The 12,996-nt window shown below is 36.0% G+C and overlaps 1 long non-coding RNA gene across 1 annotated transcript; it reads right to left on the bottom strand.

The window, feature by feature from the left end:
- Positions 1–10,196: 10,196 nt before the first annotated feature.
- LOC107991510 (uncharacterized) lies at positions 10,197–12,199 on the bottom strand. The gene is made up of 3 exons (XR_007824145.1): positions 11,907–12,199; positions 11,518–11,800; positions 10,197–10,417 (listed from the first exon to the last, which is right to left on the bottom strand). It is a non-coding gene; the product is annotated as an uncharacterized LOC107991510 (long non-coding RNA).
- Between the last annotated feature and the right edge of the window lie 797 nt (positions 12,200–12,996).

Raw genomic sequence — 12,996 nt, forward strand, 5'->3', positions numbered from 1 at the left:
GATGTATTAATATTAATATTTCTTATGTAGGTTCTAGTACAAAAACAAAAGGCCGAGGAGCAACTAGAGGGGTTGGACTTCATAAATATGTCCAAGCAAATGGTCCCATTCGAATTAGAATTGACTTTGAAGATAGAAAACCAATTTGTAATGACTCCTCCAAGTTAAACTCTCAAATGGGAAAAGAGGTACGAGCGGTAGTACTTGAATGTGAACATTGGTCAGATGTATCGAAAGAGGTGAAAAGGGAGATAGTAGATAGACTTTCGGTAAGCTATTTAAGTTTAGTTTTAAGGAAATACTATGTAATTTGTTCTGGACAAAGTATAAACTAATTTGTTTTATTTTTTAATGCTAGAATTACTTCATTCTAGACTTAAATGAACCTTTGGTACAAGATTATATTGAACATGAAATGAGCGTGTTGTATAGAGCCTTTCGTTGTTCACTACACAAAAGCTACAAAAAGTATGACTCTCCAGCTGAAGCATGAAAACACCGTGACAAACGAGTGGCACGAGATTTGGATTGGGCTCGTTTATGTGATCGATGGAACAAGAAGATTTTAAGAGTAGATCTGAAGCAAATTCTAAGGCACGATCTAAACTTCCATTCACCCATCGAGGTGGAACTTCAACATTTTTACGCCATAAGCAGAAAATGGTACGACATTTATTTTTGTATTGTAGTTATAAATACTTTTTATATTTATAATTTTGGTTGTCACGTGTGGAAAGAAGAGGGTAAGGAAGTAAGTGAGATTGAATTATTTCAACTCACGCATTCCAATGAGAAGAATGGGTGGGTGAATGAGGCAAAAGAGAAATATGTATGTAAAGTTGTATGTTCATTGTTGAAATTTTTCTTAACCTATAATGGATTGATACTATTATGTAATTATGGTGTAGGATGAGATGGTGGAATTAAAAACAACTTCATCACAAGAAGGGAGTGGACCTCTTCTAGAAAGGGAAATATGTGAACGGGTATTGGGTAAGCGATCGGGGCATGTGAAAGGACAAGGTTGGGGACCAAGACCCAAGAATGCTATAAATGAAACAATTCAACACAACACAAAAGAAGCAAATGCACAGATTGGTCACTTGCAAAGTATAGTTGAATCGCAACAAGCTACAATCGAAGCAATTTTAAGAAGATTATCCTGTCAAGAAGCTACCTCCAACATGGAACGAAGTTCAGAACAATCAAATGATAGTCAACAGGTAATCTTTTCAACTTAATTAGTTTGATATGAAGTGTCGGATTAGAGTAGTATATAGAAACATGGTATATTATGAATTGATATGACTATCCTGCAGTTTTGGTAGTCATATATTCGTTCTTCTGATGATTTTGGTCCTGAATTTGTTGCTTTTGACTTAATTAGTTTGATTAGTGTCATAATGCTTTGAAGCCGTTTATTGAGTTTAATTGTAATGAATTTGTTGCTTTTGATGTAGACATGCCCCTGCCCTAATTGTTTTAGAATGATATATTGTAATGAAAATTGGTTGCTTTAGACATGTTCCCCTCCCTTCTTATTCTTTTTTAGAAAGTTTGAGTTCATCCATTTGAGTATGACATATTCAAAATGCCTAAGTTTCATTTTTTGCTTTAGACATGCCCCCCTCATTCTTTCAACTTAATTAGTTTGATATAAAGTGTGAGTAGCATATACGAATATGATACATTCATTCTTGTGATGATTTTGGTTCTTTGATGTAGACTTGCCCCCTCTCTCCCCCCCCCCCCTCTCATTGTTTTAGAATGTTTGGTTTTCATCCATTTGATTAGTGTCATGATGCTTTGAAGCCATGTATTGAGTTTAATTGTAATGAATTGATTGCTTTAGACATGTTCCCCTCCCTTCTTGTCCTTTTTTAGAAAGTTTGAGTTTATCCATTTGAGTATGACATATTTAAAGTGCCTAAGTTTCATTTTTTGCTTTAGACATGCCCCTCCTCATTCTTTCAACTTAATTAGTTTGATATAAAGTGTGAGTAGCATATGCGAATATGATACATTTATTCTTGTGATGATTTTGGTCTTTGCTGTAGACTTGCCCCCCCCCCCCACCCTCATTGTTTTAGAATATTTGGTTTTCATCCATTTGATTGGTGTCATGATGCTTTGAAGTCATTTATTGAGTTTAATTGTAATGAATTGGTTGCTTTAGACATGTTCCCCTCCCTTCTTGTTCTTTTGTAGAAAGTTTGAGTTTATCCATTTGAGTATGACATATTTAAAGTGCCTAAGTTTCATTTTTTTCTTTAGACATGCCCCCCTCATTCTTTCAACTAAATTAATTTGATATAAAGTGTTGGATTAGAGTAGCATATGCGAATATGATACATTCATTCTTGTGATGATTTTGGTCCTTAATGTAGATTTACCCCCCCTCCCCCCAGTTGTTTTAGAATGTTTGGGTTTCATCCATTTGATTAGTGTCATAACGCTTTAAAACCGTTTATTGAGTTCGATGGTAATGAATTTGTTGCTTTAGACATGTCCCCTTTCATTCTCAATCTTTTTTATAAAGTTTGAGTTTTATGCATATTGAGTATATTATATTTAAAGTGCCTAAGTTTCATTTTTTGCTTACATGTTTTACTTATTTATGCTGTTATATTGTATTTTAGATTTGACGCACAATGGACTTCTGACGAATATGACAAGAGTTTGGTTCGTATCTTATAATTTTTTGTTATGCACATACTTTTGGTCCAAGTAGAATTTTTTTGTTGTGCACAATACTTTTGGTTTGTAGGTGTAACTTCTTGGTTATAGCTTGGAACTAACTAGATGTAACTTAGTGCTTATAACTTATGTTGACATTACTTAGAACTATTTATGAAGATATTGAAGTTTTTTTATATATATTGTAACGACCCAACTTTTCGGACTAAGCTGAGGTCACTACGTAGTACTAAGACTCGACACTAAAACACACAAACTCATAAAAGACTGGTTACGATTCATTAAAAACGTTTAAAATATCACAAAAGCAATTCGAGCCCTATTTTAAATCACATTCCCGAGAGTTCCAAAACATAGTGCTCAAATCGTCTATAAACAAAACCACAAACCAAATGTTCTAACCATGACTCGATCTGACAATGAAAATAACGAGTAACAAAATACATTAGCGGAAGCATAAAGAAAACCAGACGCGTCCATATGGCCTTCACGCATCCTTCTTGCCCCTCGTTATTTTCATTGTCCCTCGCTGTACCCTTACCCGAAAAGTTAAAGAGAAAAAGAGTGAGTATAAGATATACCCAGTAAGGGACCCACTACTGGGCCCGCTAGGGAATAACAGTTAACTTCCTATTCAGGGGTACCCTACATAAACGGTCTAGTGGTTCCGTAGAATGCACACATTAGTCTCGTGATCCCGAAGGAATGCACGTATCAGTCTAGTGATCCCGAAGGATACACATATCAGTCTAGTGATCCCGAAGGATGCACATATCAGTCTAGTGATCCCAAAGGATGCACATATCAGTCTAGTGATCCCGAAGGATGCACATATCAGTCTAGTGATCCCGAAGGATGCACATATCAGTCTAATGATCCCGAAGGATGCACATATCAGTCTAGTGATCCCGAAGGATACACATATCAGTAAGGTACACTACCCAATAGATGAAGCTAACCGTTACCCCATAGCCTATACTAAACCATCTACAACAGTTACACCCCGATAACGTTCAAACTGACAGTTCAGTCATAGGCTTAGCCAGTCAGACAATATAGGTTTAAACAACTATATCCTCAGTTACTATATGCATATCCAATTCACACATCATTGTGACATTTCTTTAAATCCAGTCAACCAATCAAATCCTCACTTGTAAAGTTACCTGACGATACTTCGACTCAGTTCAAACTCTAGTGTAGCCCCAGGTAATCTATGTTATGCGTAACGCCACATTATATCTAACAATCATATTCAGTTCATAGCACAGTTTAACGACGTATACTCAATGTACATGACAGGTTCTCATACTCTTAATCCTTCCGCGACATAATTGCATAACCAATATCCCGACAACAGAATTCAACTTACACAACATCAAGACTTTATAGTCCATCGACACACTAATCCAGTTTGCAACGTAGCCCACCAACATAACTACAATACACAGGACATCCGGCCATCGGTGTCTATTCGTAAACTACTCATTACATATGATAGCACATAAGCTACAACTAACGGTCACGTTTCCTTTAATCAGTCAAGGGCATATAAGTGATATGTATGAGTCAATCATGCGTCAATTCATTCAATACAGTTACTAACGTATAATCCCATGTAAGTTACTACGTTTCCAGCTTCGATCCGAGGTCCAGTAGTAAGGAGTTCCTTACCTGAACTTGGCTATGCCCCTTGATCGAGTCCACGCCCAACGAATCCACCGAAACGAAATCATAAGGGTTTAAACGATGATACTAGTAAAAGTCACTTTTTAAATCGTTCAAACAACATCCGTCGGTTTACCCGAGTAAAGAGAGCTATCTCCAAATAAGCCTCTAGTGGAACCCGGGAACTTAAGTGTCAACTTTCTAATACCTTCAAGGAACGAAAGGTAGGACCATGTCTTAATTCAATATCTAAACTTGAATCGGCTATAGCAACATTAGGAAACTTACCAAAATAATCCTTACCGAAGACTCACCGAGACACGACGTGGAAAGAAAATGGCTTAGGTGGCTCGGTGAATAGGGAGCTCGGCTTGGCTTGGAGGTGCTCGGCTCGGCTTGGCTCGCGGCTTGGCTTGGTCATTTCGCGGCTCGGTCGGCTTGGATCAGCTTGCGGCTCGGCTTGGATCGTAGCTCGACTCGGCTTGCGGCTCAGCTCGATCCTCAGCTCGGCTTAGCTTGCGGTTCGCAGCTCGGCTCGACTTAATGGCTTGGTCTGCGGCTTGGTTTATGGCTCAACGGTTCGCAGCTTGGTTCGGCTCGAGTCTATATGCGACCCAAAAATTATCGACGTGATGGTGGCTTTTCGTGGACGACCAACGACGGCACCACAACGGAAAAGGAGGAGCGGCCCACTTGACTAAGGGCAGAAGTGGCCGGGGGCCACTTGGGCACACAAGAGGAAGAGAGAGAGCATCAGAGAGGGCAGAAATGAAGAGAGAGAGAGAGCGTTGGACCGATTTGGGAGGACCCGTCGGCGGCTGGCCGTGCGCGGACGAAGACGTTGCGAGGCGACGACGACAAAGTCGAAGGCGGCGGTGCTGGCGGTGTCGGAAAAAAAAAGGAGAAGATTGAAGAGGACGGTGGTGGCATCGGGCGGAGAAGAGAATGAAGAAGAAGAAGACAGAACGAGGAAGAGGAAAAAGAAGAAAAGAAATCTGGGGGGGGGGGGCGGCGTGCGTTTAGGGTTCTTTTGTTTTTGTTAAAAATAATATATATATATATATATTTAAAAATTAAATAATAATAATAATAATAATATAATTAATAATAATAATAATATAATTTATATTATATTATTATTATATTAATTTATACTATATTATATTAAAAAAATCATACCCTTCAATTTCTTTTTCTTTCCTCTTCTAAACCAACAAAAAAATTAACACTAAATATTTTAAATCTCGAAAATTCACATAAGATGATAAAATTTACCTCAAAATTTTGGGGCGTTACATATATTTCTTGTGATGAAGTTGGTGTTATTGCATGTTGCTTAGTGATAAGTTCTTAAAATTATTATGTTTGACATCTTATAACAGGTTTATATAATTAATCAATCAGATATTATTTTTTTATGTAATAAAATTCTTTTAGCGGCGCTTTCAATAACGTCGCAAAAGCATTGATTTTTATAAAAAAAAACTGTACGACTTTTTAGTAGCACACTTCAATACGTCACAAAAGCTATTTGTAACGGTCCCAAAATAACCTTCAGCAACAATACAATTTGGCACTAAAACATCGACTTTAGTGATATGTTCAAAACGTCACTATAGAAAATAAATAGTGACACAAATCATGTTACTAAAAGTAAGCCTTTAGTAACGCATAAACGTCACTAAAAGTTCATCTTTTGCGGCGCGAACGCTTGCGTCGCTAAAATTTAACCGACGCGGAATCTGCGACAGTTCTAGCGACGAAGGCCTTTTCGTCGCTAAAACTATTAGCGACGCGTTGTCAATCTTCAGTGACGCTTTTTGTGCGCCACTGAAAATGGAATTTCTTGTAGTGAGTGTGTCTCACCACACACTCATCCAACATAATCTAGAGTCCCAAACAAAGTTTATATTCAAGTACGAATTAGTTGAAAAAGAAATACAGTCTAATAAGAAACATCACATACTCAAATTCTCATCGTAACTACCGCTACTTATAATCACCCAATAATGCAATCGAATACACAAGTATATACATACTACAAAATGAGATACTACAATCATTGACAGGAAAGCACAACCAATGCTTGGTCCTTGACCGTTACCTAGAGGGGAGAAAACACTGAAAACGTGAGTTGAAACTCAGTCAGTGGAAATTTTGTTTTTTTTTTCTAAAAACTTATAAAACATACATTCAACTATTTAGTTATAAAATTAACACCGAAATGATAATTAAAACATTAGAATCATATATTACCATAAATCATAAGTAAGACCAACAAACCTGTATCCAAACCAACCATGGCAAGGCATCTAAATATATGACTAAAGATAGCTCACACATGAAAAAAAATCATACGGCCAAAACTAGCTCACGCATATTTAGTACCTGCCACAATAACAACTTCCATCCAATCTAATCCAACCAATCCAACCCAACCATGATAGGATACTAAGCATACGACCCAGAGATAGCTCACAAGTGCTCCATATTCACCAGGAAACACGCGGCCAAACGAAGCTCACGCATACTCAGCACCTATCACGGTAACAACATCCCGCTCCTATGTGTACATAGAGCCACCCACCATGGGTTTAGCTAGGCCCGAAGCCATATCACAATCCTCCATCCACATACTCACCTAGGCTCAAGTTCTCGGATCTCCAGTCACGACCTCTTTTAGCCCCAAATTTCCCTGACAACCGTAGGTGGCACTACGGAAACACATTCACGTAGTCTTTAGAGAAATCCCAACATTATTTCATAAAATCACATATTTATAGTTTTTTTTTTAAACCAAACATGATTAGAAACACGTTTTCAAATCATTTTCGGTCCTTTTCCATCAATACATGTTTTAAGAATAACCTTCCATTCAAACCATTTATGTTTAATAACAGATCGACTATTCCTTAAACCAGTTGCCATATAAATCATGATTAATAAGTTCGAGTTCAACCATGCTTTCGAAATATAAGAGTTCATGGAAAACAAAAAATCATATTTGAAAAAGTTTCTAACACATAGTTATCAAAGTAATCATGGTCGAAGTTCTCACAACCATGGCATACTATAATAAAATATATAGATTTATAGTGAAATACTTGAAATTAAACCACTCACAGTCAGTAACTCGATCCCCCGGGGTTACACGCTTTCCCCACTTCAATTTGGCCTAAAACAACGATCTGGGTCTATTAATTATGTTCAAAAGGGAGACGACACAACAATCTTCAGCATACTTCAAAAGGCCAAACCAAACTTATTTTGGTTCCTAAAGATCTTAAATTCTCAATTCGCTTTAGATTAGGCTATAATTTTCACCTACGAACCATTAAACTTGAAATCTAGATGCTTAACCCCCTAAGCATCAAATTTAGTGTTGGAATTAATGTCCTAAAACTCGTAGTTTGTAATCATATTCTTTTCAATAAAGTCGTTGTTGAGAAATTGAATACTATAATCTTAAAACCAATAAACATAGATCCCAAAACTATTTTTTAAGTAAACTTGAACTTTATGTAGTGATACAAACATGGATTAAGTTCGAGTAAATAGTCTAAATAGTCTATAGTATTTTATTAAAAGTTGGGCGCTTTATTCAGAGATACTATGGATGCGGCCCACTTTGTGAATAATACAAATGATGTAATCCTGAATCGTTCATGTAGAGACAAGAAAGAGGGGACATCCTATGTAAAAGGTATACGTAAGACCGAACCATGAAATAGTCACTTTTACGTAATAACATCGTTTACTGTTTAAAACTGACTATCTCGTTTTTTAATGACATAGGTAACTTAATCTTAATCTTGAGCTAACTGTGAACTTTTGTTTACACGAGATTATCCTTAGATCTACATAGGTGAAGGAAACTCATTATTGTTGACCCAATAAGCCTCGAATTTCAGGCAGAAGATTGGGTGAATAGTTGGGAACATTGGGTGCAAGACGAAATTCACTCCTACTCATTTTAGGGTAAGTAGATAGGTTGTTCGCTTAAGAACTGAATCAAAGTTTTAAACATAGGGGCCCCAACCTCTCATTGGCTTGAGAGGGATTTGGTTTATAGGTTGGACCTTAAACCAAATGTTCAATAGTGGATCAGTGGGACTTAAAGAACAAGATGGAGTCTCAGGGGTAAAAACGATATTTTGACCCAGCCGAGGTTACGAAAAACCTGTGAAAGATTAACTTACCGATTATGGTTATATCAGATGGATAGAAATATATCTATAGTGGCGGGAGTGCAGCAAAAACACTTTAGTGGAATGACTCGTTAGTTAACGAATGTTGATTAGCTTGGTCTAAAAGGGTTTAGCCAGTTAATTTCGAATCGTTGGAGCCCATGATCTATAGGTCCATTAGGTTCCCCTGCTAGCTCATACAGTATTAACTTTGAACAACATGTTGAAATAATTCGAATTGATCGAATTAGGTAAAGAGAGAAACTGACAAATATATGTGATATAATCGTTGGTTATAGGATTTTATATTCAAATGTGATTTGAATTTCAAGAAAATAAATGCAGATTTATGCTCGGAAAGTCGAAATTAGTCAAAATGGATAAAATAGTAAAAAGTCAAAATGTTGACTTTTGACTTGAAAAAGTCAAAGTTTGACTTTGACTAAAATGGTTTTTCCCTTGACTAAAATTAATGGGAATATCCAAAAACCCCACTAAATTGAATGGTGAGTAATTCCACTAAATGTTAGTGGAATACAAAGTGTTGATAAATTATCCAACTAATTACATGCAATTTTTCATGTAATTAGGTTATAAATAGTTCTTTTTTTTTCAAACTGAAGGATTATTGTTTTTTTGGCTAATTTTTATCAAAACTTCTTTCCATATCTCTCTCTAAATTCCTTAATTCGACGGGTACCACAACCCAGTTCTTAGTCTGGAGTATAGCGGGTGATCTCTAGTGGTGGTTCCAGATGTGTGGTTGTGAGAAGATTTGAAGCATCAGGGAGCTTGAAAGGTAAAGAATTTCTTTTAACCTTAATCATTGTAATTAGAGTAGTCTTAAGCATGTTAATTACTAAAGTGTTTAGTTGCATATAGAGTAATTTTTCGATCTTATTTCTGCTGCGTTTGTATAATTTCCAGCATGTGGTATCAGAGGATGTTATGGCACTTGAGATTTTGTCACATAAATCTCAATAGGATTGGGAGATAAGTTAAAAGTGGACTTCTAAGTAAGTTAGAAGATACCTCCTTGTGAATCTTGTCTTGAAGAGAAAAATGACCAAGAGATCTTTTATTGGAAAAGGTCTCAGAGCCAAAATTCCTTTAGAGCTTATACATTCGAATCTTTGTGGACCAATGAATGTTAAAGCTAGGGGAGGGTACAAATATTTCATTAGTTTCATTGATGATTATTCATGACACGGTCATGTTTATCTTATTCATCATAAGTCTGATTCTTTTAAAAACTTAAAAGAATATTAGGCTGAAGTTGAGAATGAATTAGGAAAAACAATAAAAATACTTCGATCAGATCGAGGGTTGGAGAATATTTGGACTTACAATTCCAAGACTATTTGATAGAACAAGGAATCGAGTCACAATTCTCTGCCCATAGTAGGCCTTAGCAGAACTGTCACACCCCCTCCCGGACTACCAGCTACCTTAGACCGAAAGATGGCGTGAAGCCGACGAACAACACTTTTCTGTACCTGTATCTGTCGACTCTGCTTAAAACTTTCATGTGATGAACTTGCCAATCTAGTATATAAACTATTATGCATGCAACAAAACAAAGCGGATCCTAGGCTAGTCAAACACATACATGAAGTGTATCTCAAAATTTACTGATTTCACGAGTAAAGCTAAAGACACCTTAATCAAAATATAACCGACAAAAAATTTACACAACTGCAGCTCCTAAAGCTTATACAAATTGTGGAGTATCTATAACATACAAGGGTGTATATACATCATAACACTATAGACTCTATGCCCAACTCAAAACACGTACTGGCAATCGATAACGGAGCTTCAGCAGACTAAGGTAGTCTATCAGGCACCGGGAACTCGATCTCTACCTGGAAAATGGGTAAAATTTTTTGGAAAGGGTGAGTTATGAAGCTCAGTGAGTGACTTAGTTTAAAACTATGAATTTAAAGATAAGAGCATGTGAAAACTTTACACATATAAATCTGTTTATACAAGTCGTAAATGTAAACGTGTAGTAGTAAGAACAGCTTCCTCAAATACTCAGCATGTTTGTTATTGAAATCTAGCAAGACATATCAAGTATATTGAAGCATTTTAACTAACATGACTAATCTACGTTGTGTAGGGTACACCCAGTACAACAAAGTTTACAAGCTTTACGATGTAGTTCGGCCCGCCCAACACTCCCATCGTCTTTGTCATAGTGAGGCCCGCCCAGCACTCACGACAGCATCGTTGTTACAGAGTACACTCAACGTCAACAACGGAATCTAACCAGTGTGCACACGGTAATCTCTAGCCTCAGGCTCAAGATCTCAATCATGTAGTTAATGAAAATTTCATAAATCATCTTTAAATATTAAAACATGCCTGCTTATAAATTTTACACAAAGCTCGAACTTTACTCAACTCTTTCGTGGAAAATTGTAGTTCTTAAAACAAAACTTCTTACTAATTCATTATTTGCTTAAAGCATTGTGGTTTAAATACTTTCCAAACATTTACTATCTACGTGCTAGCATAAATTTCTTTAAGAAATCTAGTCTCCAAATATATACTTGAAAATAGTCATGAAACTCAAATACCTTTCATGGCTTCGTAAGTAAACATTTATCGCATTTAATCATATTAACAGTTATGGAAAATATTTCAAAGTTGGTTTTGTCACTCATCGTCTTGGGCTAGATCCTTGGTCTATAAGCTCGGTTTAATTCTTCTCTGGCTGCCAACAACCCAACCGAGTATTAAAACTCTAAACATTCTTGTTTTCTAAAGATATACATAACACGTCGCACCAAATATGACGCTCACGGAAACAAAGCTTAAGAAATAAAATCCTATTTCAACAACTCTTTGAAATTTCCAGATTTCTAACATAAACTTCAAATGACTATAACTTTCTTAATACTTAACCAAAATGAGTGTTCTTTATATCACAATCTTCATTTTGAGATCCTCTAAAACTTACCTGAAGACATGGAAATCTGAATCCCTGTGAATAAACTCAGATAACCCTCGAAACAGAACCACTTCCAGAATCACGTGCACACGACCTCTTGAACTTGTCCCTACAATTTAACTGATTTTTAGTCGTTTTGGGTTCATGATTTCTTCATGAATGTTGTCGTAAATTGAATAAGCTTTCCAACCATACCAAATAGAAATCCTAATTCAAACGGTACACTCTGAAATATAAGAAAAACCAGAGACCTCCTGGTTTCGAGTGAATATCCAATGATTATTCGTATACCCTATTTTCTTCATCAAAAATCACCCAATGAATATCCGAATTTGCTCAAACTTTATTCATAAAATTTGTTTGAAAATGAGTTAAATTTCAGTAAATGTAAACCTCACCTCTTAATTCCTTTTGAAGTGTTCAAACCAAATTAAAAACCAGTGATGTGCAAAATGAACCAAAATTCAGCCATGGATACACTTTGTTGAGTTCTCCTCCTCTTCTTCAACCTCAAAATTCTAGTAAAATTCCTCTTCTTCTTTCAAACTCTCTCTTAAATGTTCTCTGCAAATTGAAGAATGTAAAGAATGGAAGTTGGATGAGAATTGTTCTTCAAAATGCTTGGCGGTGAAGGGAAGAGAAGAAGAAGAAGAAAAGAAAAAATGAAATTTTCTTTTTTTTTTTCTTTTTATCCTTTCTTTTCTTTCTTTTCTTTAATTTATTTAATAAAACCATTTAATATATATATATATATATATATATATATATATTTACACTCAATTTCCATTTTTTTTCACATTTAAAGAAATTAAACAAAGAAAGTATCGGGTTTACAAGAACGGTGTATCAGAAAGAAGAAATCAAACCTTGTTAGACATGGTTCACTCTATAATGAGCTTTGCTCAGTTAGATTCCTTTTGGGGATATGCTTTAGAAACAACTATCTATATTTTGAATAACGTTACCTCTAAAAGTGTTTCAGAAACACTTTATGAGGTATGGAAATGGCGTAAAGAAAGTTTACATCACTTTAGAATTTAGGGATGTCCGATACACGTGTTGGTACAAAACCCTAAAAAATTGGAACATCGTTTAAAATTATGCCTATTTGTAGGATATCCAAAGGAATCTAGAAGTGGTATGTTTTACGATCCTCAAGAAAATAAAGTATTTGTATCAACAAATGCTACATTCTTAGAGGAAGACCACATTAGGATCATCAACCTCGCAGTAAATTAGTGTGATATGAGATTTCCAAGAATGCTTTAGATAAATCTAGTTCATCCACTAAAGTAGTTGATAAAACTAAGATACTTGGTCAAACACATCCTTCTTAAGAGTTGAGAGAGCCTCGATGTAGTGGGAGGGTTGTTCATCAGCCTAATCGCTACTTAGGTTTAAGTGAAATCCATGTTGTCGTCATACCTGATGATGGAATAGAGGATCCATTAACCTATAAACAAGCAATGAATGATGTAAATCGTGATC

The sequence above is a fragment of the Cucumis melo genome, chromosome 10, assembly GCF_025177605.1.
Source record: "Cucumis melo cultivar AY chromosome 10, USDA_Cmelo_AY_1.0, whole genome shotgun sequence".
Taxonomy (NCBI): domain Eukaryota; kingdom Viridiplantae; phylum Streptophyta; class Magnoliopsida; order Cucurbitales; family Cucurbitaceae; genus Cucumis; species Cucumis melo.